Here is a 24,758-nt window from a genome sequence, read left to right on the forward strand (position 1 = left end):
AGAGGGAACTTTAGCACAAGTTTTGGTTTCTAGAGGGCACTTTAGCACATGTTTTGGCTCCCAAGAGAACAATTTAGAACACGTTTTGGCTCCCAAGACTGCACTTTAGTACACGTTTTGGCTCCTAGAGGGAACTTAAGCACGTGTTTAGGCTCCTAGAGGACACTTTAGCACCGGGTTTGTCGCCTAGAGGACACTTTAGCATGTGTTTAGGCTCCGAGAGGGCACTTCAGCACCAGGTTTGTCCCCTAGAGGACACTTTAGCACGTGTTTGGGCTCTGAAGAGAGCACTTTAGCACAAGTTTTGTCCCCTAGAGGACACTTTAGCGCACGTTTTGGCTCCCAAGAGTGCACTTTAGCAAAAGTTTTGGTTTCTACAGGGCACTTTACCACGTGTTTAGGCTCCTAGAGGGAATTTTAGCACAAGTTTTGGTTTCTAGTGGGTACTATAGCATGTTTGTCTCCTAGTGGGCACTTTAGTACACGTTTTGGCTAAAAAGAGGATACTTTAGCACACGTTTTGGCTCCCAAGAGTGCACTTTAGCACGTGTTTGGGCTCCTAGAGGGCACTTTAGCACGTGTTTGGGCTTCTAAGAGAGTACTTAAGCACACGTTTTAGCTCCGAAGAGAGCACTTTAACACGCTTTTAACTTCCAAGACGACACTTTATCAGACGTTTTGGCTCCTAGAGGGCACTTAAGCACGCGTTTTGGCTACCCGAGGGCACTTTAGCACAGGGTTTGGCTCATAGAGGACACTTTTACACGTTTTGGCAACTAGAGGGTACTTTAGCACAAGATTTGTCCTATAGAGGACACTTTAGCGCACGTTTTGGCTCCCAAGAGTGCACTTCAGTACACGTTTTGGCTCCTTGAGGGAACTTTAGCACGTGTTTAGGCTCCGAGAGGGAGCTTTAGCACAGGGTTTGGCTCCTAGAGGACACTTCAGCACAAGTTTTGGTTTCTAGAGGGTACTCTAGCATGTTTGGCTCCCAAGAGAGTGCTTTAGCACACGTTTTGGCTTCCAAAACGGCACTTTAGCACCGATTTTGGTTTCAATAGGGCACTGTACCACCTTTTTAGGCTCCTAGAGGGTTCTTTAGCACAAGTTTTGGTTTTCTAGAGGGAACTCTAGCATGTTTGGCTCCTAGAGGGCACTTAAGCACACGTTTTGGCTCCAAAGAGGGCACTTTAGCATGTGTTTAGGCTCCGAGAGGTCATTTAGCACAGGGTTTGGCTCATAGAGGACACTTTAACACGTGTTTGGACTCCTAGAGGGCACTTTAGCGCAAGTTTTTTTCCCCTAGAGGACACTTTAACACGTGTTTGGGCTCCTAGTGGACACTTTAGCACAAGTTTTGGTTTCTAGAGGGCACTTTACCACGTGTTTTGGCTTCTAGAGGGTACTTTAGCACATGTTTTGGCTCCCAAGAGGATATTTTAGCACACGTTTTGGCTCCCAAGAGTGCACTGTAGCACGTGTTTGGGCTCCTAGAGGGCACTTAAGCACATGTTTGGGCTCCTAAGTGAGCACATTAGCACACGTTTAGGCTCCCAAGAGAGCAATTTAACACAAGTTTTGGTTTCTAGAGGGCACTTTACTACGTGTTTAGGCTCCTAGAGGGAATTTTAGCACAAGTTTTGGTTTCTAGAGGGTACTATAACATGTTTGGCTCGTAGAGGACACTTTAACAGGTTTGGGCAGCTACATGTTACTTTAGCACAATTGTTGGTTTCTAGAGGGCACTTTAGCACACGTTTTCGCTTCCAAGGCGGCATTTTAGATCACATTTTTGCTCCTAGAGGGGACTTTAGCACGTCTTTAGGCTCCTAGAGGGCACATTAGCACCAGTTTTGTCGCCTAGCGGACACTTTAACACGTGTTTGGGCTTCTAGAGGACACTTTAGCATGTGTTTAGGCTCCGAGAGGGCACTTTAGAACAGGGTTTGGCTCATAGAGGAAACTTTAACATGTGTTTTGGCTCCTAGAAGGCACTTTAGCTCAAGTTTTGGTTTCTAGAGCGCACTTTAGCACACGTTTTAGCTTCCAAGACCACACTTTAGATCACGTTTTGGCTCCTAGAGGGCACATTAGCACACATTTTGTCCCCTACAGGACACTTTAACACGTGTTTGGGCTCCTAGAGGACACTTCAGCACAAGTTTTGGTTTCTAAAGGGTACTCTAGCATGTTTGGCTCCCAAGAGAGTGCTTTAGCACACGTTTCGGCTTCCAAGACGGCACTTTAGCACCGATTTTGGTTTCAATAGGGCACTGTACCACGTTTTTAGGCTCCTAGAGGGCACTTTATCACAAGTTTTGGTTTTCTAGAGGGAACTCTAGCATGTTTGGCTCCTAGAGGGCACTTTAGCACACGTTTTGGCTCCAAAGAGGGCACTTTAGCATGTGTTTAGGCTCCGAGAGGTCATTTAGCACAGGGTTTGGCTCATAGAGGAAACTTTAACACGTGTTTTGGCTCCTAGAGGGCACTTTAGTTCAAGTTTTGATTTCTAGAGGGCACTTTTGCACACGTTTTAGCTTCCAAAACTACACTTTAGATCACGTTTTGGCTCCTAGAGGCCACTTTAGCACGTGTTTAAGCTCCTAGAGGGTACTTTAGCACAAGTTTTGTACCCTAGAGGACACTTTAACACGTGTTTGGGCTCCTAGAGGGCACTTTAGCACAAGTTTTGGCTCCCAAGAGGATACTTTAGCACGCGTTTTGGCTCCCAAGAGGATACTTTAGCACACATTTTGTTTTCCAAGAGTGCACTTTAGCACGTGTTTGGGCTCCTAAAGGGCACTTTAGCATGTGTTTGGGCTCGTAAGAGAGTACTTAAGCACAAGTTTTGGCTCAGAAGAGAGCACTTTAACACGTGTTTTGGCTTCCAAGACAACACTTTAGCACACGTTTTGGATCATAGAGGGCACTTATGCACAATTTTGGGCTCCTAGAGGCCACTTTAGCACTTGGTTGGGCTCCAAAAGAGTACTTTAGCACGTGTTTAGGCACCTAGAGGGCACCTTAGTGTTGGCTCTCAAGAGAGCACTTTAGCACACATTTTTGCTCAAAGAGGATACTTTAGCATGTGTTTAGGCTCCTTGAAAGCACTTTAGCACAAGTTTTGTCCCCTACACTTTAACACGTGTTTAGGCTCCTAGGGGGAACTTTAAAACAATTTTTGAATTTTAGAGGGCACTTTACCACGTGTTTAGGCTCCTAGAGGGAACTTTAGCACAAGTTTTGGTTTTTAGAGGGTACTCTAGCATGATTGGCTCCAAGACGGCACTTTAGCACATGTTTTGGCTCCCAAGAGTGCACTTAAGCATGTGTTTGGGCTCCTAGAGGGCAATTTAGCACGTGTTTGGGCTCCTAAGAGAGCACGTAAGCACACATTTTTGCTCCCAAGAGAGCACTTTTACACATGTTTTGGCTTCCAAGACGGCACTTTAGTACACGTTTTCGCTCCTAGAAGGAACTTAAACACGTGTTTAGGCTCCAAGAGGGCACTTTAGCACAAGTTTTGGTTCGCAGAGGTCACTTTAGCACGTGTTTAAGCTCCTAGAGGGTACTTTAGCACAAGTTTTGTACCCTAGAGGACAATTTAACACGTGTTTGGGCTCCTAGAGGGCACTTAAGCACAAGTTTTGGCTCCGAAGAGAATACTTTAGCACGCGTTTTGGCTGCCAAGAGGATACTTTAGCACACGTTTTGTCTCCCAAGGATGCACTTTAGCACGTGTTTGGGCTCCTAGAGGGCACTTTAGGATGTGTTTGGGCTCGTAAGAGAGTACTTAAGCACACGTTTTGGCTCCGAAGACAGCACTTTAACACGCGTTTTGGCTTCCAAGACAACACTTTAGCACACGTTTTGGCTCCTAGAGGGCACTAATGCACGTGTTTGGGCTCCTAGAGGCCACTTTAGCACTTGGTTGGGCTCCAAGAGAGTACTTTAGCACGTGTTTGGGCTCCTAGAGGGAACTTTACAGGTGTTTGGGCTCTTAAGAGGGCACTTTAGCACAAGTTTTGGTTTCTAGAGGGCACGTTACAACGTGTTTAGGCTCACAGAGGGAATTTTAGCACAAGTTTTGGTTTCTAGAGGGTACTCTAGCATGTTTGGCTCCTAGAGGGCACTTTAGTACACGTTTTGGCTAAAAAGATGATACTTTAGCACACTATTTGGCTCCCAAGAGTGCACTTTTACACGTGTTTGGGCTCCTAGAGGGCACTTTAGCACTTGTTTGGGCTCCTAGAGGGCACTTTAGCACGTGCTTTGGCTCCTAAGAGAGCACTTTATCACACATTTTGGCTCCAAGAGAGCACTTTAACACACGTTTTGGCTTCCAAGACAGCACTTTAACACACGTTTTGGTTTCTACAAGGGACTTAACCACGTGTTTTGTCTCCAAAGAGGGCACTTTAGCACGTGTTTAGGCTCCGAGAGGGCACTTTAGCACCGGGTTTGGCTCGTAGAGGAAACTTTAACACGTGTTTTGGCTCCTAGAGGGCACTTTAGCTCAAGTTTTGGTTTCTAGAGGATACTTTAGCACAAGTTTGGCTCCCAAGAGTGCACTTTACCTCGTTCTTGGGCTCCTAGAGGGTACTTTAGCACGTGTTTGGGCTCCTAAGAGACCACTTTAGCACACGTTTTGGCTCCTAGACGGTACTTAAGCACGTGTTTTGGCACCTAGAGGGCACCTGAGCCCACGTTTTGGCTCTCAAGAGGTCACTTTAGCACAAGGTTTGTCCCCTAGAGGACACTTTAGCTCATGTTTTGGCTCCAAAGAGTGCACTTCAGCAAAAGGGTTAGCACTTTACCACGTGTTTAGGCTCCTAGAGGGAATTTTAGCACAAGTTTTGGTTTCTAGTGGGTACTATAGCATGTTTGGCTCCTAGTGGGCACTTTAGTACACGTTTTGGCTAAAAAGAGGATACTTTAGCACACGTTTTGGCTCCCAAGAGTGCACTTTAGCACGTGTTTGGGCTCCTGGAGGGCACTTTAGCACCTGTTTGGGCTCCTAAGAGAGCACGTAAGCACACATTTTGGCTCCCAAGAGAGTACTTTAACACATGTTTTGGCTTCCAAGACGGCACTTTAGTACACGTTTTCGCTCCTAGAGGGAACTTAAACACGTGTTTAGGCTCCTAGAGGGCACTTTAGCACAAGTTTTGGTTCGCAGAGGACACTTTAACACGTGTTTGGGCTCCTAGAGGGCACTTTAGCACAAGTTTAGGTTTCTAGAGGGCACTTTACCACGTGTTTAGGCTCCTAGAGGGAAATTTAGCACAAGTTTTGGTTTCTAGAGGTTACTCTCGCGTGTTTGGCTCCAAGAGGGCACTTTAGCACACATTTTGGCTCCCAAGAGGATACTTTAGCACACGTTTTGGCTCCCAAAAGTGCACTTTAGCACGTGTTTGTTCTCCTAGAGGGCACTTTAGCACAAGGTTTGGTTTCTAGAGGGCACTTTAGCACCCGTTTTGGCTTTCAAGGTTGCACTTTAGCACGTGTTTGGGCTCCTAGAGGGCACTTTAGCACTTGTTTGGGCTCCTAGAGTGCACTTTAGCACAGGTTTTGGCTCGTATAGGACACTTTAACACGTGTTTAGGCTCCTAGAGGGCACTTTAGCACTTGTTTGGGCTCCAAGAGAGTACTTTAGCACGTGTTTGGGCTCCCAGAGGGCACGTTACAGGTGTTTGGCCTCCTAAGAGAGCACTTTAGCACATGTTTTGGCTCCCATTATAGCACTTTAGAAAACATTTTGGCTCTCAAGGGAACACTTTAGCACAAGTTGTGGCTCCTAGAGGGTACTTTAGCACATTTTTGTGCTCCTAGAGGGTACTTTAGCACAAGTTTTGTCCCCTAGAGGACACTTTAACACGTGCTTGGGCTCCTAGAGGGCACTTTACCATGTGTTTGGGTACCTAGAGAGCACTTTAGCACACGTTTTGGCTCCCAAGAGAGTGCTTTAGCACACGTTTTGGTTTCCAAGACAGCACTTTAGCACACGTTTTGGTTTCTACAAGGGACTTAACCACGTGTTTTGGCTCCAAAGAGGGCACTTTAGCACGAGTTTAGGCTCCGAGAGAGAACTTTAGCACTGGGTTTGGCTCGTAGAGGAAACTTTAACACGTGTTTTGGCTCCTAGAGGGCACTTTAGCACAAGTTTTGGTTTCTAGAGGGCACTTCAGCGCGTGTTTAAGCTCCTAGAGGGCACTTTAGCACAAGTTTTGTACCCTAGAGGACACTTTAACACATGTTTGGGCTCCTAGAGGGCACTTCACAGGTGTTTGGGCTTCTAAGAGAGCACTTTAGCACAAGTTTTGGCTCCCAAGAGAGGACTTAAGCACACGTTTTAGCTTCCAAGACGGCACCTTAGCACACGTTTTGGCTCTCAAGAGATCACTTTAGTACAAGTTTTGGCTCCTAGAGGGAACTTAAGCACGTGTTTAGGTACCTAGAGGGCACTTTAGCACGTTTTTGGGCTCCTAAGAGAGCACGTAAGCACACATTTTGGCTCCCAAGAGAGCACTTTAACACATGTTTTGGCTTCCAAGACGGCACTTTAGTACACATTTTCGCTCCTAAAGGGAACTTAAACACGTGTTTAGGCACTTAGAGGGCACTTTAGCACAAGTATTGGTTCGCAGAGGACACTTTAACACGTGTTTGGGCTCCTAGAGGGCACTTTAGCACAAGTTTTGGTTTCTAGAGGGCACATTACCACGTGTTTAGGCTCCTAGAGGGCACTTTAGCAGAAGTTTTGGCTCCCAAGAGGATACTTTAGCACGCGTTTTGGCCCCCAAGAGGATACTTTAGCACACGTTTTAGCTCCAAAGAGTGCACTCTAGCACGTGTTTGGGCTCCTAGAGGGCACTTTAGCATGTGTTTGGGCTCGTAAGAGAGTACTTAAGCACAAGTTTTGGCTCCGAAGAGAGCACTTTAACACGCGTTTTGGCTTCCAAGACAACACTTTAGCACACGTTTTGGCTCCTAGAGGGCACTTAAGCACGTGTTTGGGCTCCTAGAGGGAATTTAAGCACGTGTTTAGGCTCCGAGAGGGCACTTTCGCACAAGTTTTGTCCCCTAGAGGACACTTTAACACGTGTTTAGGCTCCTTGAGGGCACATTAGCACAAGTTTTGGCTCCCAAGAGAATACTTTAGCACGCGTTTTGGCTCCCAAGAGGATACTTTAGCACACGTTTTGGCTCCTAGAGAGCACTTTAGCACATGTTTGGGCTCCTAAGCGAGCACTTTAGCACATGTTTTAGCTCCTAAGAGTTCATTTTAGCACATATTTTGGCTTCCAAGACGACACTTTAGCACACGTTTTGGTTCCTAGAGGGCACTTTATCACACGTTTTGGCTTCCAAGACGGCACTTTAGCACATGTTTTGGCTCCTAGAGAGCACTTTAGCATGTGTTTAGGCTCCTAGAGGGCACTTTCGCGAAAGTTTTTTTCCCCTAGAGGACACTTTAACACGTGTTTGGGCTCCTAGAGGGAACTTTACCACAAGTTTTGGTTTCTAGAGGGTAATCTAGCATGTTTGCCTCCTAGAGGGCACTTTAGCACATGTTTTGGCTCCCAAGAGGATGATTTAGCACACATTTTGGCTCCCAAGAGTGCACTTTAGCACGAGTTTGGGCTCCTAGAGGTCAATTTAGCACAAGTTTTGTCCCCTAGAGGACACTTTAGGTCATGTTTTGGCTCCCAAAATTGCACTTTAGCAAAAGTTTTGGCTCCCAAGAGTGCACTTTAGCACGTGTTTGTTCTCCTAGAGGGCACTTTAGCACAAGGTTTGGTTTCTAGAGGGCACTTTAGCACCCGTTTTGGCTTTCAAGGTTGCACTTTAGCACGTGTTTGGGCTCATAGAGGGCACTTTAGCACTTGTTTGGGCTCCTAGAGGGCACTTTAGCACAGGTTTTGGCTCGTATAGAACACTTTAACACGTGTTAAGGTTCCTAGAGGGCACTTTAGCACTTGTTTGGGCTCCAAGAGAGTACTTTAGCACGTGTTTGTGCTCCCAGAGGGCACGTTACAGGTGTTTGGCCTCCTAAGAGAGCACTTTAGCACATGTTTTGGCTCCCATTATAGCACTTTAGAAAACATTTTGGCTCTCAAGGGAACACTTTAGCACAAGTTGTGGCTCCTAGAGGGTACTTTAGCACATTTCTGTGCTCCTAGAGGGTACTTTAGCACAAGTTTTGTCCCCTAGAGGACACTTTAACACGTGCTTGGGCTCCTAGAGGGCACTTTAACATGTGTTTGGGTACCTAAGAGAGCACTTTAGCACACGTTTTGTCTCCCAAGAGAGTGCTTTAGCACACGTTTTGGCTTCCAAGACGGCACTTTAGCACACGTTTCGGTTTCTTTAGCGCACTTTACCACGTGTTTAGGCTCCTAGAGGGCACTTCAACGCAAGTTTTGGTTTTCTAGAGGGAACTCTAGCCTGTTTGGCTCCTTCAGGGCACTTAAGCACAAGTTTTGGCTCCAAAGAGAGAACTTTCGCACACGTTTTGGCTCCAAGAGAGCACTTTAAAACATATTTTGGCTTCCAAGACAGCAATTTAGATCAAGTTTTGGCACCCAATGGGGACTTTAGCACGTCTTTAGGCTCCTAGAGTGAACATTAGCAAAAGTTTTGTCCCCTAGAGGACACTTTAACAAGTGTTTGGGCTCCTAGAGGGCACTTTAGCACAAGTTTTGGTTTCTAGAGGGCACTTTACCACAAGTTTTGGTTTCTAGAGGGCACGTTAACACGTTTTTAGGCTCACAGAGGGAATTTTAGCACAAGTTTTGGTTTCTAGAGGGTACTCTAGCATGTTTGGCTCCTAGAGGGCACTTTAGTACACGTTTTGGCTGAAAAGATGATACTTTGGCACACTATTTGGCTCCCAAGAGTGCAATTTAGCACGTGTTTGGGCTCCTAGAGGGCACTTTAGCACTTGTTTGGGCTCCTAGAGGGCACTTTAGCACGTGCTTTGGCTCTTAAGAGAGCACTTTAACACACGTTTTGGCTTCCAAGACAGCACTTTAGCACACGTTTTGGTTTCTACAAGGGACTTGTGTTTAAGCTCCTAGAGGGCACTTTAGCACAAGTTTTGTACCCTAGAGGACACTTTAACACATGTTTGGGCTCCTAGAGGGCACTTTAGCACAAGTTTTGGCTCCCAAGAGGATACTTTAGCACAAGTTTGGCTCCCAAGAGTGCACTTTACCTCGTTCTTGGGCTCCTAGAGGGTACTTTAGCACGTGTTTGGGCTCCTAAGAGACCACTTTAGCACACGTTTTGGCTCCTAGACGGTACTTAAGCACGTGTTTTGGCACCTAGAGGGCACCTGAGCACACGTTTTGGCTCTCATGTTTTGGCTCCAAAGAGTGCACTTCAGCAAAAGTTTTGGTTTCTAGAGGGCACTTTACCACGTGTTTAGGCTCCTAGAGGGAATTTTAGCACAAGTTTTGGTTTCTAGTTGGTACTATAGCATGTTTGGCTCCTAGTGGGCACTTTAGTACACGTTTTGGCTAAAAAGAGGATACTTTAGCACACGTTTTGGCTCCCAAGAGTGCACTTTAGCACGTGTTTGGGCTCCTAGAGGGCACTTTAGCACCTGTTTGGGCTCCTAAGAGAGCACGTAAGCACACATTTTGGCTCCCAAGAGAGTACTTTAACACATGTTTTGGCTTCCAAGACGGCACTTTAGTACACGTTTTCGCTCCTAGAGGGAACTTAAACACGTGTTTAGGCTCCTAGAGGGCACTTTAGCACAAGTTTTGGTTTGCAGAGGACACTTTAACACGTGTTTGGGCTCCTAGAGGGCACTTTAGCACAAGTTTAGGTTTCTAGAGGGCACTTTACCACGTGTTTAGGCTCCTAGAGGGAAATTTAGCACAATTTTTGGTTTCTAGAGGTTACTCTCGCGTGTTTGGCTCCAAGAGGGCACTTTAGCACACATTTTGGCTCCCAAGAGGATACTTTAGCACACGTTTTGGCTCCCAAGAGTGCACTTTAGCACGTGTTTGTTCTCCTAGAGGGCACTTTAGCACAAGGTTTGGTTTCTAGAGGGCACTTTAGCACCCGTTTTGGCTTTCAAGGTTGCACTTTAGCACGTGTTTGGGCTCCTAGAGGGCACTTTAGCACTTGTTTGGGCTCCTAGAGGGCACTTTAGCACAGGTCTTGGCTCGTATAGGACACTTTAACACGTGTTTAGGCTCCTAGAGGGCACTTTAGCACTTGTTTGGGCTCCAAGAGAGTACTTTAGCACGTGTTTGGGCTCCCAGAGGGCACGTTACAGGTGTTTGGCCTCCTAAGAGAGCACTTTAGCACATGTTTTGGCTCCCATTATAGCACTTTAGAAAACATTTTGGCTCTCAAGGGAACACTTTAGCACAAGTTGTGGCTCCTAGAGGGTACTTTAGCACATTTTTGTGCTCCTAGAGGGTACTTTAGCACAAGTTTTGTCCCCTAGAGGACACTTTAACACGTGCTTGGGCTCCTAGAGGGCACTTTAACATGTGTTTGGGTACCTAGAGAGCACTTTAGCACACGTTTTGGCTCCCAAGAGAGTGCTTTAGCACACGTTTTGGTTTCCAAGACAGCACTTTAGCACACGTTTTGGTTTCTACAAGGGACTTAACCACGTGTTTTGGCTCCAAAGAGGGCACTTTAGCGCGTGTTTAGGCTCCGAGAGGGAACTTTAGCACTGGGTTTGGCTCGTAGAGGAAACTTTAACACGTGTTTTGGCTCCTAGAGGGCACTTTAGCACGAGTTTTGGTTTCTAGAGGGCACTTCAGCGCGTGTTTAAGCTCCTAGAGGGCACTTTAGCACAAGTTTTGTACCCTAGAGGACACTTTAACACATGTTTGGGCTCCTAGAGGGCACTTCACAGGTGTTTGGGCTCGTAAGAGAGTACTTAAGCACAAGTTTTGGCTCCTAAGAGAGCACTTTAACATGCGTTTTGGCTTCCAAGACAACACTTTAGCACACGTTTTGGCTCCTAGAGGGCACTTGAGCATGTGTTTAGGCTCCTAGAGGGTATTTTAGCACAAGTTATGGTCCTAGAGGGCACTTTAGCACACGTTTCGGCTTCCAAGACGGCACTTTAGCAAGTTTTTTTTACCCTAGAGGACACTTTAACACGTGTTTGGGCTCCTAGAGGGAACTTTAGCACAAGTTTTGGTTTCTAGAGGGTACTCTAGCATGTTTGCCTCCTAGAGGGCACTTTAGCACATGTTTTGGCTCCCAAGAGGATGATTTAGCACACATTTTGGCTCCCAAGAGTGCACTTTAGCACAAGTTTGGGCTCCTAGAGGTCACTTTAGCACAAGTTTTGTCCCCTAAAGGACACTTTAGCAGACGTTTTGTCTCCCAAGAGTGCACTTGAGCAAAAGTTTTGGTTTCTAGAGGACACTTTACCACGTGTTTAGGCTCCTAGAGGGAATTTCGCACAAGTTTTGGTTTCTAGTGGGTACTATAGCATGTTTGGCTCCTAGTGGGCACTTTAGTACACGTTTTGGCTAAAAAGAGGATACTTTAGCACACGTTTTGGCTCCCAAGAGTGCACTTTAGCACGTGTTTGGGCTCCTAGAGGGCACTTTAGCACGTGTTTGGGCTTCTAAGAGAGTACTTAAGCACACGTTTTAGCTCCAAAGAGAGCACTTTAACACGCTTTTAACTTCCAAGACGACACTTTATCAGACGTTTTGGCTCCTATAGAGCACTTTATCACGTGTTTAGGCTCCTAGAGGGCACTTTCGCGCAAGTTTTTGTCCTAGAGGGCACTTTAGCACACGTTTTGGCTTCCAAGACGGCACTTTAGCACATGTTTTGGCTCCTAGAGAGCACTTTAGCACGTGGTTAGGCTCCTAGAGGGCCCTTTCGGGCAAGTTTTTTCCCCTAGAGGACACTTTAACACGTGTTTGGGCTCCTAGAGGGAACTTTAGCACAAGTTTTGGTTTCTAGAGGGCACTTTAGCACATGTTTTGGCTCCCAAGAGGATGATTTGGCACACATTTTGGCTCCCAAGAGTGCACTTTAGCACAAGTTTTTTCCCCTAGAGGACACTTTAGCGCACGTTTTGGCTCCCAAGAGGGCACTTTAGCAAAAGTTTTGGTTTCTACAGGGCACTTTACCACGTGTTTAGGCTCCTAGAGGGAATTTTAGCACAAGTTTTGGTTTCTAGTGGGTACTATAGCATGTTTGGCTCCTAGTGGGCACTTTAGTACACGTTTTGGCTAAAAAGAGGATACTTTAGCACACGTTTTGGCTCCCAAGAGTGCACTTTAGCACGTGTTTGGGCTCCTAGAGGGCACTTTAGCACGTGTTTGGGCTTCTAAGAGAGTACTTAAGCACACGTTTTAGCTCCGAAGAGAGCACTTTAACACGCTTTTAACTTCCAAGACGACACTTTATCAGACGTTTTGGCTCCTAGAGGGCACTTAAGCACGCGTTTTGGCTCCCCGAGGGCACTTTAGCACAGGGTTTGGCTCATAGAGGACACTTTTACACGTTTTGGCAACTAGAGGGTACTTTAGCACAAGATTTGTCCTATAGAGGACACTTTAGCGCACGTTTTGGCTCCCAAGAGTGCACTTCAGTACACGTTTTGGCTCCTTGAGGGAACTTTAGCACTTGTTTAGGCTCCGAGAGGGAGCTTTAGCACAGGGTTTGGCTCCTAGAGGACACTTCAGCACAAGTTTTGGTTTCTAGAGGGTACTCTAGCATGTTTGGCTCCCAAGAGAGTGCTTTAGCACACGTTTTGGCTTCCAAAACGGCACTTTAGCACCGATTTTGGTTTCAATAGGGCACTGTACCACCTTTTTAGGCTCCTAGAGGGTTCTTTAGCACAAGTTTTGGTTTTCTAGAGGGAACTCTAGCATGTTTGGCTCCTAGAGGGCACTTAAGCACACTTTTTGGCTCCAAAGAGGGCACTTTAGCATGTGTTTAGGCTCCGAGAGGTCATTTAGCACAGGGTTTGGCTCATAGAGGACACTTTAACACGTGTTTGGACTCCTAGAGGGCACTTTAGCGCAAGTTTTGTCCCCTAGAGGACACTTTAGCGCACGTTTTGGCTCCCAAGAGGGCACTTTAGCAAAAGTTTTGGTTTCTACAGGGCACTTTACCACGTGTTTAGGCTCCTAGAGGGAATTTTAGCACAAGTTTTGGTTTCTAGAGGGCACTTTAGCACATGTTTTGGCTCCCAAGAGGATGATTTGGCACACATTTTGGCTCCCAAGAGTGCACTTTAGCACGAGTTTGGGCTCCTAGAGGTCACTTTAGCACAAGTTTTGTCCCCTAGAGGACACTTTAGCGCACGTTTTGGCTCCCAAGAGGGCACTTTAGCAAAAGTTTTGGTTTCTACAGGGCACTTTACCACGTGTTTAGGCTCCTAGAGGGAGTTTTAGCACAAGTTTTGGTTTCTAGTGGGTACTATAGCATGTTTGGCTCCTAGTGGGCACTTTAGTACACGTTTTGGCTAAAAAGAGGATACTTTAGCACACGTTTTGGCTCCCAAGAGTGCACTTTAGCACGTGTTTGGGCTCCTAGAGGGCACTTTAGCACGTGTTTGGGCTTCTAAGAGAGTACTTAAGCACACGTTTTAGCTCCGAAGAGAGCACTTTAACACGCTTTTAACTTCCAAGACGACACTTTATCAGACGTTTTGGCTCCTAGAGGGCACTTAAGCACGCGTTTTGGCTCCCGAGGGCACTTTAGCACAGGGTTTGGCTCATAGAGGACACTTTTACACGTTTTGGCAACTAGAGGGTACTTTAGCACAAGATTTGTCCTATAGAGGACACTTTAGCGCACGTTTTGGCTCCCAAGAGTGCACTTCAGTACACGTTTTGGCTCCTTGAGGGAACTTTAGCACTTGTTTAGGCTCCGAGAGGGAGCTTTAGCACAGGGTTTGGCTCCTAGAGGACACTTCAGCACAAGTTTTGGTTTCTAGAGGGTACTCTAGCATGTTTGGCTCCCAAGAGAGTGCTTTAGCACACGTTTTGGCTTCCAAAACGGCACTTTAGCACCGATTTTGGTTTCAATAGGGCACTGTACCACCTTTTTAGGCTCCTAGAGGGTTCTTTAGCACAAGTTTTGGTTTTCTAGAGGGAACTCTAGCATGTTTGGCTCCTAGAGGGCACTTAAGCACACGTTTTGGCTCCAAAGAGGGCACTTTAGCATGTGTTTAGGCTCCGAGAGGTCATTTAGCACAGGGTTTGGCTCATAGAGGACACTTTAACACGTGTTTGGACTCCTAGAGGGCACTTTAGCGCAAGTTTTTTTCCCCTAGATGACACTTTAACACGTGTTTGGGCTCCTAGTGGACACTTTAGCACAAGTTTTGGTTTCTAGAGGGCACTTTACCAGGTGTTTTGGCTCCTAGAGGGCACTTTAGCACATGTTTTGGCTCCCAAGAGGATACTTTAGCACACGTTTTGGCTCCCAAGAGTGCACTGTAGCACGTGTTTGGGCTCCAAAGAGGGCACTTTAGCATGTGTTTAGGCTCCGAGAGGTCATTTAGCACAGGGTTTGGCTCATAGAGGACACTTTAACATGTGTTTGGACTCCTAGAGGGCACTTTAGCGCAAGTTTTTTTCCCCTAGAGGACACTTTAACACGTGTTTGGGCTCCTAGTGGACACTTTAGCACAAGTTTTGGTTTCTAGAGGGCACTTTACCACGTGTTTTGGCTCCTAGAGGGCACTTTAGCACATGTTTTGGATCCCAAGAGGATACTTTAGCACACGTTTTGGCTCCCAAGAGTGCACTGTAGCACGTGTTTGGGCTCCTAGAGGGCACTTAAGCACATGTTTGGGCTCCTAAGTGAGCACATTAGCACACGTTTAGGCTCCCAAGAGAGCAATTTAGAACATGTTTTGGCTCCCAAGACTGCACTTTAGTACACGTTTTGGCTCCTAGAGGGAACTTAAGCACGTGTTTAGGCTCCTAGAGGACACTTTAGCACCGGGTTTGTCGCCTAGAGGACACTTTAGCACGTGTTTAGGCTCCGAGAGGGCACTTCAGCACCAGGTTTGTACCCTAGAGGACACTTTAGCACGTGTTTGGGCTCTGAAGAGAGCACTTTAGCACAAGTTTTGTCCCCTAGAGGACACTTTAGCGCACGTTTTGGCTCCCAAGAGTGCACTTTAGCAAAAGTTTTGGTTTCTACAGGGCACTTTACCACGTGTTTAGGCTCCTAGTGGGAATTTTAGTACAAGTTTTGGTTTCTAGTGGGTACTATAGCATGTTTGGCTCCTAGTGGGCACTTTAGTACACGTTTTGGCTAAAAAGAGGATACTTTAGCACACGTTTTGGCTCCCAAGAGTGCACTTTAGCACGTGTTTGGGGTCCTAGAGGGCACTTTAGCATGTGTTTGGGCTTCTAAGAGAGTACTTAAGCACACGTTTTAGCTCCGAAGAGAGCACTTTAACACGCTTTTAACTTCCAAGACGACACTTTATCAGACGTTTTGGCTCCTAGAGGGCACTTAAGCACGCGTTTTGGCTCCCCGAGGGCACTTTAGCACAGGGTTTGGCTCATAGAGGACACTTTTACACGTTTTGGCAACTAGAGGGTACTTTAGCACAAGATTTGTCCTATAGAGGACACTTTAGCGCACGTTTTGGCTCCCAAGAGTGCACTTCAGTACACGTTTTGGCTCCTTGAGGGAACTTTAGCACGTGCTTAGGCTCCGAGAGGGAGCTTTAGCACAGGGTTCGGCTCCTAGAGGACACTTTAGCACAAGTTTTGGTTTCTAGAGGGTACTCTAGCATGTTTGGCTCCCAAGAGAGTGCTTTAGCACACGTTTTGGCTTCCAAGACGGCACTTTAGCACCGATTTTGGTTTCAATAGGGCACTGTACCACGTTTTTAGGCTCCTAGAGGGCACTTTAGCACAAGTTTTGGTTTTCTAGAGGGAACTCTAGCATGTTTGGCTCCTAGAGGGCACTTTAGCACACGTTTTGGCTCCAAAGAGGGAACTTTAGCATGTGTTTAGGCTCCGAGAGGTCATTTAGCACAGGGTTTGGCTCATAGAGGAAACTTTAACACGTGTTTTGGCTCCTAGAGGGCACTTTAGTTAAAGTTTTGATTTCTAGAGCGCACTTTTGCACACGTTTTAGCTTCCAAAACTACACTTTAGATCACGTTTTGGCTCCTAGAGGGCACTTTAGCACGTGTTTAAGCTCCTAGAGGGTACTTTAGCACAAGTTTTGTACCCTAGAGGACACTTTAACACGTGTTTGGGCTCCTAGAGGGCACTTTAGCACAAGTTTTGGCTCCGAAGAGTATACTTTAGCACGCGTTTTGGCTCCCAAGAGGATACTTTAGCACACATTTTGTTTCCCAAGAGTGCACTTTAGCACGCGTTTTGGCTCCCAAGAGGATACTTTAGCACACATTTTGTTTCCCAAGAGTGCACTTTAGCACGTGTTTGGGCTCCTAGAGGGCACTTTAGCATGTGTTTGGGCTCGTAAAAGAGTACTTAAGCACAAGTTTTGGCTCAGAAGAGAGCACTTTAACACGTGTTTTGGCTTCCAAGACAACACTTTAGCACACGTTTTGGATCCTAGAGGGCACTTATGCACAATTTTTGGCTCCTAGAGGCCACTTTAGCACTTGGTTGGGCTCCAAAAGAGTACTTTAGCACGTGTTTGGGCTCCTAGAGGGCACTTTACAGGTGTTTGGGCTCCTAAGAGAGCACTTTAGCACACGTTTTGGTTCCCAAGAGAGGACTTAAGCACACATTTTAGCTTCCAAGACGGCACCTTAGCACACGTTTTGGCTCTCAAGAGATCACTTTAGTACAAGTTTTGGCTCCTAGAGGGAACTTAAGCACGTGTTTAGGCTCCTAGAGGGCACTTTAGCACAAGTTTTGGTATCTAGAGGGCACGTTACAACGTGTTTAGGCTCACAGAGGGAATTTTAGCATAAGTTTTGGTTTCTAGTGGGTACTCTAGCATGTTTGGCTCCTAGAGGGCACTTTAGTACACGTTTTGGCTAAAAAGGTGATACTTTAGCACACATTTCAGCTTCCAAGACAACTCTGTTGAATACGTTTTGGCTCCTAGATGGCACTTCAGCGCGTGTTTAAGCTCCTAGAGGGCACTTTAGCACAAGTTTTGTACCCTAGAGGACACTTTAACACGTGTTTGGGCTACAAGAGGGCACTTTAGCACAAGTTTTGGCTCCCAAGAGGATACTTTAGCACAAGTTTTGGCTCCCAAGAGTGCACTTTAGCACGTTCTTGGGCTCCTAGAGGGTACTTTAGCACGTGTTTGGGCTCCTAAGAGACCACTTTAGCACACGTTTTGGCTCCTAGACGGTACTTAAGCACGTGTTTAGGCACCTAGAGGGCACCTTAGTGTTGGCTCTCAAGAGAGCACTTTAGCACACATTTTTGCTCAAAGAGGATACTTTAGCATGTGTTTAGGCTCCTTGAAAGCACTTTAGCACAAGTTTTGTCCCCTACACTTTAACACGTGTTTAGGCTCCTAGGGGGAACTTTAAAACAATTTCTGAATTTTAGAGGGCACTTTACCACGTGTTTAGGCTCCTAGAGGGAACTTTAGCACAAGTTTTGGTTTTTAGAGGGTACTCTAGCATGATTGGCTCCAAGACGGCACTTTAGCACACGTTTTGGCTCCCAAGAGTGCACTTAAGCATGTGTTTGGGCTCCTAGAGGGCAATTTATCACGTGTTTGGGCTCCTAAGAGAGCACGTAAGCACACATTTTTGCTCCCAAGAGAGCACTTTTACACATGTTTTGGCTTCCAAGACGGCACTTTAGTACACGTTTTCGCTCCTAGAGGGAACTTAAACACGTGTTTAGGCTCCAAGAGGGCACTTTAGCACAAGTTTTGGTTCGCAGAGGTCACTTTAGCACGTGTTTAAGCTCCTAGAGGGTACTTTAGCACAAGTTTTGTTCCCTAGAGGACAATTTAACACGTGTTTGGGCTCCTAGAGGGCACTTAAGCACAAGTTTTGGCTCCGAAGAGAATACTTTAGCACGCGTTTTGGCTGCCAAGAGGATACTTTAGCACACGTTTTGTCTCCCAAGGATGCACTTTAGCACGTGTTTGGGCTCCTAGAGGGCACTTTAGGATGTGTTTGGGCTCGTAAGAGAGTACTTAAGCACACGTTTTGGCTCCGAAGACAGCACTTTAACACGCGTTTTGGCTTCCAAGACAACACTTTAGCACACGTTTTGGCTCCTAGAGGGCACTAATGCACGTGTTTGGGCTCCTAGAGGCCACTTTAGCACTTGGTTGGGCTCCAAGAGAGTACTTTAGCACGTGTTTGGGCTCCTAGAGGGCACTTTACAGGTGTTTGGGCTCTTAAGAGGGCACTTTAGCACAAGTTTTGGTTTCTAGAGGGCACGTTACAACGTGTTTAGGCTCACAGAGGGAATTTTAGCACAAGTTTTGGTTTCTAGAGGGTACTCTAGCATGTTTGGCTCCTAGAGGGCACTTTAGTACACGTTTTGGCTAAAAAGATGATACTTTAGCACACTATTTGGCTCCCAAGAGTGCACTTTAGCACGTGTTTGGGCTCCTAGAGGGCACTTTAGCACTTGTTTGGGCTCCTAGAGGGCACTTTAGCACGTGCTTTGGCTCCTAAGAGAGCACTTTATCACACATTTTGGCTCCAAGAGAGCACTTTAACACACGTTTTGGCTTCCAAGACAGCACTTTAGCACACGTTTTGGTTTCTACAAGGGACTTAACCACGTGTTTTGGCTCCAAAGAGGGCACTTTAGCACATGTTTAGGCTCCGAGAGGGAACTTTAGCACTGGGTTTGGCTCGTAGAGGAAACTTTAACACGTGTTTTGGATCCTAGAGGGCACTTTAGCACAAGTTTTGGTTTTTAGAGGGCACTTCAGCGCGTGTTTAAGCTCCTAGAGGGCACTTTAGCACAAGTTTTGTACCCTAGAGGACACTTTAACACATGTTTGGGCTCCTAGAGGGCACTTCACAGGTGTTTGGGCTTCTAAGAGAGCACTTTAGCACACGTTTTGGCTCCCAAGAGAGGACTTAAGCACACGTTTTAGCTTCCAAGACGGCACCTTAGCACACGTTTTGGCTCTCAAGAGATCACTTTAGTACAAGTTTTGGCTCCTAGAGGGAACTTAAGCACGTGTTTAGGCTCCTAGAGGGCACTTTAGCACAAGTTTTGGTATCTAGAGGGCACGTTACAACGTGTTTAGGCTCACAGAGGGAATTTTAGCATAAGTTTTGGTCTCTAGTGGGTACTCTAGCATGTTTGGCTCCTAGAGGGCATTTTAGTACACGTTTTGGCTAAAAAGATGATACTTTAGAACACTATTTGGCTCCCAAGAGTGCACTTTAGCACGTGTTTGGGCTCCTAGAGGGCACTTCAGCACGTGTTTGGGCTTCTAAGAGAGTACTTAAGCACACCTTTTGGCTCCGAAGAGAGCACTTTAACACGCGTTTTGGCTTCGAAGACCATACTTTAGCGCACGTTTTGGCTCCCAAGAGTGCAATTTAGCACATGTTTGGGCTCCTAGAGGGCACTTTAGCACCGGGTTTGGCTCGTAGAGGAAACTTTAACACGTGTTTTGGCTCCTAGAGGGCACTTTAGCTCAAGTTTTGGTTTCTAGAGGGCACTTTAGCACACATTTCAGCTTCCAAGACGACTCTGTTGAATACGTTTTGGCTCCTAGATGGCACTTCAGCGCGTGTTTCAGCTCCTAGAGGGCACTTTAGCACAAGTTTTGTACCCTAGAGGACACTTTAACACGTGTTTGGGCTACAAGAGGGCACTTTAGCACAAGTTTTGGCTCCCAAGAGGATACTTTAGCACAAGTTTTGGCTCCCAAGAGTGCACTTTAGCACGTTCTTGGGCTCCTAGAGGGTACTTTAGCACATGTTTGGGCTCCTAAGAGACCACTTTAGCACACGTTTTGGCTCCTAGACGGTACTTAAGCACGTGTTTAGGCACCTAGAGGGCACCTTAGTGTTGGCTCTCAAGAGAGCACTTTAGCACACATTTTTGCTCAAAGAGGATACTTTAGCATGTGTTTAGGCTCCTTGAAAGCACTTTAGCACAAGTTTTGTCCCCTACACTTTAACACGTGTTTAGGCTCCTAGGGGGAACTTTAAAACAATTTTTGAATTTTAGAGGGCACTTTACCACGTGTTTAGGTTTTTAGAGGGTACTCTAGCATGATTGGCTCCAAGACGGCACTTTAGCACACGTTTTGGCTCCCAAGAGTGCACTTAAGCATGTGTTTGGGCTCCAAGAGGGCAATTTAGCACGTGTTTGGGTACCTAGAGGGCACTTTAGCACGTGTTTGGGCTCCTAAGAGAGCACGTAAGCACACATTTTGGCTCCCAAGAGAGCACTTTAACACATGTTTTGGCTTCCAAGACGGCACTTTAGTACACATTTTCGCTCCTAAAGGGAACTTAAACACGTGTTTAGGCTCTTAGAGGGCACTTTAGCACAAGTATTGGTTCGCAGGGGACACTTTAACACGTGTTTGGGCTCCTAGAGGGCACTTTAGCACAAGTTTTGGTTTCTAGAGGGCACTTTACCACGTGTTTAGGCTCCTAGAGGGCACGTTAGCAGAAGTTTTGGCTGCCAAGAGGATACTTTAGCATGCGTTTTGGCTCCCAAGAGGATACTTTAGCACACTATTTGGCTCCAAAGAGTGCACTCTAGCACGTGTTTGGGCTCCTAGAGGGCACTTTAGCATGTGTTTGGGCTCGTAAGAGAGTACTTAAGCACAAGTTTTGGCTCCGAGGAGAGCACTTTAACACGGGTTTTGGCTTCCAAGACAACACTTTAGCACACGTTTTGGCTCCTAGAGGGCACTTAAGCACGTGTTGGGGCTCCTAGAGGGAATTTAAGCACGTGTTTAGGCTTCCAAGACGACACTTTAGCACACGTTTTGGTTCCTAGAGGGCACTTAAGCACGTGTTTAGGCTCCTAGACGGCACTTTAGCACAGGGTTTGGCTCGTAGAAGACACTTTAACACGTGTTTGGGCTCCTAGAGGGTATTTTAGCACAAGTTTTGGTCCTAGAGGGCACTTTATCACACGTTTTGGCTTCCAAGACGGCACTTTAGCACATGTTTTGGCTCCTAGAGAGCACTTTAGCACGTGTTTAGGCTCCTAGAGGGAACTTTTGCGAAAGTTTTTTTCCCCTAGAGGACACTTTAACACATGTTTGGGCTCCTGGAGGGAATTTTAGCACAAGTTTTGGTTTCTAGAGGGTACTCTAGCATGTTTGCCTCCTAGAGGGCACTTTAGCACATGTTTTGGCTCCCAAGAGGATGATTTAGCACACATTTTGGCTCCCAAGAGTGCACTTTAGCACGAGTTTGGGCTCCTAGAGGTCACTTTAGCACAAGTTTTGTCCCCTAGAGGACACTTTAGGTCATGTTTTGGCTTCCAAGAGTGCACTTTAGCAAAGGTTTTGGCTCCCAAGAGTGCACTTTAGCACGTGTTTGTTCTCCTAGAGGGCACTTTGGCACAAGGTTTGGTTTCTAGAGGGCACTTTAGCACCCGTTTTGGCTTTCAAGGTTGCACTTTAGCATGTGTTTGGGCTCCTAGAGGGCTCTTTAGCACTTGTTTGGGCTCCTAGAGGGCACTTTAGCACAGGTTTTGGCTCGTATAGGACACTTTAACACGTGTTTAGGCTCCTAGAGGGCACTTTAGCACTTGTTTGGGCTCCAAGAGAGTACTTTAGCACGTGTTTGGGCTCCCAGAGGGCACGTTACAGGTGTTTGGCCTCCTAAGAGAGCACTTTAGCACATGTTTTGGCTCCCATTATAGCACTTTAGAAAACATTTTGGCTCTCAAGGGAACACTTTAGCACAAGTTGTGGCTCCTAGAGGGTACTTTAGCACATTTTTGTGCTCCTAGAGGGTACTTTAGCACAAGTTTTGTCCCCTAGAGGACACTTTAACACGTGCTTGGGCTCCTAGAGGGCACTTTAACATGTGTTTGGGTACCTAGAGAGCACTTTAGCACACGTTTTGGCTCCCAAGAGAGTGCTTTAGCACACGTTTTGGTTTCCAAGACAGCACTTTAGCACACGTTTCGGTTTCTTTAGCGCACTTTACCACGTGTTTTGGCTCCAAAGAGGGCCCTTTAGCACGTGTTTAGGCTCCGAGAGGGAACTTTAGCACTGGGTTTGGCTCGTAGAGGAAACTTTAACACGTGTTTTGGCTCCTAGAGGGCACTTTAGCACAAGTTTTGGTTTCTAGAGGGCACTTCAGCGCGTGTTTAAGCTCCTAGAGGGCACTTTAGCACAAGTTTTGTACCCTAGAGGACACTTTAACACATGTTTGGGCTCCTAGAGGGCACTTCACAGGTGTTTGGGCTTCTAAGAGAGCACTTTAGCACACGTTTTGGCTCCCAAGAGAGGACTTAAGCACACGTTTTAGCTTCCAAGACGGCACCTTAGCACACGTTTTGGCTCTCAAGAGATCACTTTAGTACAAGTTTTGGCTCCTAGAGGGAACTTAAGCACGTGTTTGGGTACCTAGAGGGCACTTTAGCACGTGTTTTGGCTCCCAAGAGAATACTTTAGCACGCGTTTTGGCTCCCAAGAGGATACTTTAGCACACGTTTTGGCTCCCATGAGTTCACTTTAGCACGTGTTTGGGCTCCTAGAGGGCACTTTAGCATGTGTTTGGAATCGTAAGAGAGTACTTAAGCACAAGTTTTGGCTCCGAAGAGAGCACTTTAACACGCGCTTTGGCTTCCAAGACAACACTTTAGCACATGTTTTGGCTCCTAGGAGAGCACTTTAGCACATGTTTGGGCTCCTAAGCGAGCACTTTAGCACATGTTTTAGCTCCTAAGAGTTCATTTTAGCACATATTTTGGCTTCCAAGACGACACTTTAGCACACGTTTTGGTTCCTAGAGGGCACTTAAGCACGTGTTTAGGCTCCAAGACGGCACTTTAGCACAGGGTTTGGCTCGTAGAAGACACTTTAACACGTGTTTGGGCTCCTAGAGGGTATTTTAGCACAAGTTTTGGTCCTAGAGGGCACTTTATCACACGTTTTGGCTTCCAAGACGGCACTTTAGCACATGTTTTGGCTCCTAGAGAGCACTTTAGCACGTGTTTAGGCTCCTAGAGGGCACTTTCACGAAAGTTTTTTTCCCCTAGAGTACACTTTAACACGTGTTTGGGCTCCTAGAGGGAACTTTAGCACAAGTTTTGGTTTCTAGAGGGTAATCTAGCATGTTTGCCTTCTAGAGGGCACTTTAGCACATGTTTTGGCTCCCAAGAGGATGATTTAGCACACATTTTGGCTCCCAAGAGTGCACTTTAGCACGAGTTTGGGCTCCTAGAGGTCAATTTAGCACAAGTTGCGTCCCCTAGAGGACACTTTAGGTCATGTTTTGGATCCCAAAATTGCACTTTAGCAAAAGTTTTGGCTCCCAAGAGTGCACTTTAGCACGTGTTTGTTCTCCTAGAGGGCACTTTAGCACAAGGTTTGGTTTCTAGAGGGCACTGTAGCACCCGTTTTGGCTTTCAAGGTTGCACTTTAGCATGTGTTTGGGCTCCTAGAGGGCACTTTAGCACTTGTTTGGGCTCCTAGAGGGCACTTTAGCACAGGTTTTGGCTCGTATAGAACACTTTAACACGTGTTAAGGCTCCTAGAGGGCACTTTAGCACTTGTTTGGGCTCCAAGAGAGTACTTTAGCACGTGTTTGTGCTCCCAGAGGGCACGTTACAGGTGTTTGGCCTCCTAAGAGAGCACTTTAGCACATGTTTTGGCTCCCATTATAGCACTTTAGAAAACATTTTGGCTCTCAAGGGAACACTTTAGCACAAGTTGTGGCTCCTAGAGGGTACTTTAGCACATTTTTGTGCTCCTAGAGGGTACTTTAGCACAAGTTTTGTCCCCTAGAGGACACTTTAACACGTGCTTGGGCTCCTAGAGGGCACTTTAACATGTGTTTGGGTACCTAAGAGAGCACTTTAGCACACGTTTTGTCTCCCAAGAGAGTGCTTTAGCACACGTTTTGGCTTCCAAGACGGCACTTTAGCACACGTTTCGGTTTCTTTAGCGCACTTTACCACGTGTTTAGGCTCCTAGAGGGCACTTCAACGCAAGTTTTGGTTTTCTAGAGGGAACTCTAGCCTGTTTGGCTCCTTCAGGGCACTTAAGCACAAGTTTTGGCTCAAAGAGAGAACTTTAGCACACGTTTTGGCTCCAAGAGAGCACTTTAAAACATATTTTGGCTTCCAAGACAGCAATTTAGATCAAGTTTTGGCACCCGATGGGGACTTTAGCACGTCTTTAGGCTCCTAGAGTGAACATTAGCAAAAGTTTTGTCCCCTAGAGGACACTTTAACAAGTGTTTGGGCTCCTAGAGGGCACTTTAGCACAAGTTTTGGTTTCTAGAGGGCACTTTACCACAAGTTTTGGTTTCTAGAGGGCACGTTAACACGTTTTTAGGCTCACAGAGGGAATTTTAGCACAAGTTTTGGTTTCTAGAGGGTACTCTAGCATGTTTGGCTCCTAGAGGGCACTTTAGTACACGTTTTGGCTGAAAAGATGATACTTTGGCACACTATTTGGCTCCCAAGAGTGCAATTTAGCACGTGTTTGGGCTCCTAGAGGGCACTTTAGCACTTGTTTGGGCTCCTAGAGGGCACTTTAGCACATGCTTTGGCTCTTAAGAGAGCACTTTAACACACGTTTTGGCTTCCAAGACAGCACTTTAGCACACGTTTTGGTTTCTACAAGGGACTTGTGTTTAAGCTCCTAGAGGGCAC

The sequence above is a fragment of the Echiichthys vipera genome (assembly GCF_963691815.1).
Source record: "Echiichthys vipera genome assembly, chromosome: Y".
NCBI lineage: Eukaryota > Metazoa > Chordata > Actinopteri > Perciformes > Trachinidae > Echiichthys > Echiichthys vipera.